Source organism: Mustela putorius, unplaced genomic scaffold (genome assembly GCF_011764305.1).
Source record: "Mustela putorius furo isolate JIRA1106 unplaced genomic scaffold, ASM1176430v1.1 tig00000407_pilon_pilon_pilon, whole genome shotgun sequence".
NCBI lineage: Eukaryota > Metazoa > Chordata > Mammalia > Carnivora > Mustelidae > Mustela > Mustela putorius.
Genome location: NW_025421373.1, coordinates 11529696 through 11533397, shown reverse-complemented (window position 1 = coordinate 11533397; position 3702 = coordinate 11529696). Strand labels below are relative to the sequence as shown.

General features: G+C 53.6%; 1 long non-coding RNA gene across 1 annotated transcript; it reads left to right on the top strand.

The window, feature by feature from the left end:
- The first annotated feature begins 250 nt into the window (after nt 1-250).
- LOC101676433 lies at nt 251-1283 on the top strand. The gene is made up of 3 exons (XR_198394.3): nt 251-281; nt 360-663; nt 750-1283. It is a non-coding gene; the product is annotated as an uncharacterized LOC101676433 (long non-coding RNA).
- Nucleotides 1284-3702: the final 2419 nt, after the last annotated feature.

Below are 3702 nucleotides of genomic sequence, written 5' to 3'. Positions count from 1 at the left end.
AAATGGAGGGGCAGCTTGATTGTCGCTATACAGCGACATAGAGCTGGGCATAGTGCCAACCACAGGACAAGGGCCTGGTACGTATCTTGAAATAACTGGTCCTTGACCAGCCAATACATGGCTTAATGTGTCTCCTGGATAGAAGAACTACGTCATCGAACGGAGAGGTGATCTGCCTGGGCTCTGGCCTCCAGCCGTGGGAAGACCAGGGGTCGCCCGGCACCCGCGTGCCTCACACAAGGAACGGAGGCCGCCGGGTGGCAGGAGCAGCTCCTTCCCAGGTCGGCTCGGGTAGACCTCGCTCACCCGAGGCGCTCCAGTCTTTGCGGCCTGCCCTCACCCTTTGCTCTCCTTCACAGACACTTGCTTCATCCTCCTGTCTCTCTGACGGCCGCAGATGGACAAACAGGCTTTATGGAAGCGACCACAGGTGACAGCCCTCCTCCTACCCACCGTCCGCCAACACCGGCACGTCCTCCCTGCTTCGACATTTTCGTTTTTCTCTCTGGGCTGGCTTCGCTAGCCCTCCCGGGGACCGTCGGCCCGACTCAGTCATCCATTCCCGCCGCCACCGCTCCTCCCCGCAGTTGCAGACCGGCTTCTCCAGAAGACAAGCCTGGCCTCCCCTCTCAGACATGGCCTCGGTGGCGTAGGGAAGTCCTGGTAGGTTCCACAGGCCCCCCGGCAGCCTCCCGCTCCACCCAGGGCCAACACATCTCTTCTCCACATCCCAAACGTTCTTCTCTCAGGTCGCGGAGCCCCCACAGAGCTGGGCCTGGGGTGCCAGGTCCTCCAAGCTTAACAGCCTTACGGTGGGGGAGAGGAGGGCGCCCTTCCTCCCAGCGCCTAGTGCGGAAGACGCTGGTGGGCGTGGCCTGGGTCACGTGTCCAGGCGGAGGGGGCGCGGTCACGTGGCCTGAAAGAGGGTCTGTCCACAGGCACAACTACACGTTCGGAGTCAGAGGACGACCAGTCCCCCAAAAGAAGAGGGGCGATATTCTGAGTGAACAAAACAATATTCACTCTAGGCTCGCTCAAGAAAAGCTAGAAAATAAAAGGAAAAAAAGCACACTGTTTTCTTACACAGCTTTAGCTATTTTTAACACTTTTCCTTCTACCCTTTCAATTTTTCTCTGTGAATGTATCTAAATGTTTACACATTTCCATACGTATGTGTGCACATGTATGAGGGTTATACTGGATATTCTGTTTTCAAACCTGATTCTTTTATTTGATGTACCTTGAAAATCTTTCCATCCCAATATTTATAGGGCATTGCTCTTTCCTGGATCTATAACACTCTGTGTATGGATAGGTTATTTAAATTTCCTATTCTTTATTCTTTATTGAATTCCTTCGTTTATTCATTTATAAAACCGCTGATAGTTTTCATTAAACAGTGGATGACTTTGAAAGCCAGGCAAAGATGTTTGGGGTTGGGTTGGTTGGGACTAAAAACCCAGCACTCAAGCTTGGCACCAGGAGCCACTGGCTCCCTCTACTCAAGCACTCCCTTGAGCACGCAACTTCTCTGTGCCATAAAACGTCGTCTTTTCCTACCAACTGACTAATGAAGACTCCAGCCTAATGCAGAGTTCTGCTGCTCACATGCTACTTCCTCTGAGATGATGGGGTGGCCAGCAAGCTCGGAGTGGGGACCGCTCAGGGCTCATGCTGGGTGGTCACTGGAAAAGGCAGCTGCCTGGCTCAGGTTCCCCTGTTCCTCAGGGAACCCACACCAACCGCCAAACTCCGTCCTGAGCCCTTAGGCATTGGTAAGGATCGTTGCACCCAAGGGAAACAGGACTTTCAGGAACTGTCATAGGGATTTTGAAATATTCTGATGCTCTCTGGGAATAGAAGTCCCTTTATCCTAGGAGTCTTTGACTCCCTAGTGCGGGAACAAAGCAGATGGTGGCACATTCTTTAACAAGAGACACGCGACATGAACGTTGTCTTAGGTGAACAGATCTGGTTTCTGGGGCAGTTCTGTGTGGAGGCCTACGGCGGGCATGGAGGGTTGATAAGCTGTAGTCAGCAGAATTCCAAGATGGTCCTCAGGATTCCCAGCGCAGGCTGCACAGGCCTGCTACCATCCCATAGCCTGGAATGTGAGTCCGACCCAAGTGAAGGAGACAAGACGTCGTGCCCATGATTAGGTTACTCATTAATCGACTTGCTTAATAAAGAGGAAGATCATCTGGGGTGGGCCTCACCTAATCAACAGCTCTCACAGGAGGAACTGGGTCTTGCAGAAAGAGAGTCTCCTGCGGGCTTTGAAGGGGCAGGTAGCCCGTGAGCCTGTCAGACGAGACCATGGCCCTGGCTGACACCTGGATTTCAGGAGCCAAGTCTTATCTATCCTTCATCCTCTCCCCCGTGTCTCCTCCAGGGGTTGGTTTCCACACAGCAAATCCTCAGGAAATGTTCACAAAGTGGATGTGCGCTGGCACATGTCTGGAGCAGGGGGCACTACCGCAATGTTTTTGAGGACCCAGATCACTCTGCCTCCTTCCAGTCTGATAACCCCAACGGCCCTGCACAAACCCAAGGGCTCCAGGCAGCCAGGCCAGAGGCAGTCATGTCACCGTGAATAAGACCCCAGCACTTGGCAAATCATTTGAGCTCCCCAGTCCTGTTTGGGGGACTAGATCGGACCATCAGCTTCTTTCATTCGAGAGGTTGTACATGTATGGCCTGAGCAACCAGGGGACCCATTTTCTGCTCTGACAGTCCCTCCTGTCATACCCACGCTCCCCCAGCTGCCCTGTGAGCTGAAGTCCAGTGGGAATACAGGACATCTGCAGCCAGTGCCCAGGTCCCCTCCACACTCCCTCGGTCTGATAGCTCCCTCCCCTGGCCTCTACCTTCCTGAAGCCCATTTTCTGATAGGACTTTCTGCAGCTCAGCCTGTGGCCGGGTGCCTATTACTTCTGGTGCTAAATGAGGCTATTTGAGCACATTTCTTGAGCTCCCCTGACTGTCCTTCTCAGAGACATTCCAATCCAAGTCGTCTTCTAGCTAATTCAGAGCTGCAGCCCCATCACCGGGCTGTCCCAGGAGGCTATAACTCCAAGCCCTTGCTTGGAGGTGGGCAGCTGGGACACTGGGGGAGGTCATACTGCGTGCTAGAAATTTCTTTCTTTGTAAACCACTTGGATCTTAAATAGGTCAGTGAGACAAAGACAGCTAGAAAGCAGCCCCCTCATGCCAAAGACTGAGACACAGTGTTCCTCTCACGTCCTTCCAGGAAAAGACAAGTGCTCTGGGAGCCATGCACTTTCTAGGACCAAAGAAGTCTCCACAAGGGCAGGCAGGAAGAGGAGGAGTGGTGGGGAGTGTTTCCTGCTGCCGGCCCTGTGCTCTCAGTTCTTGGCTTGGCCCGGGGTAGGCCAGGGCCCAGGGGAGCACACTGTTGCTTGGAAATACTTCGCAACAACTCCCCTGAGTTCTGGAGGTTATTTGCGGAGGGGAAGGCGAAGGAGAGAAGGGAAAACACTTCAAATCCAGACCTCATCGCATACCGTGGGTCCCCGAATCCCACTCAGACCGAGTGGCTCTGGTTTCTACTTCCAGAGTCCTTGAGATAAGAGAACTTTGGAAGAAGGCAGACTTGGAGCTCTGATGAGAAACTGGCAATCAGACACTTGGGTACCAGCCTCTGCCCAAATCCCCTTACCCACAGGCCTGTGCTGCTGGCCA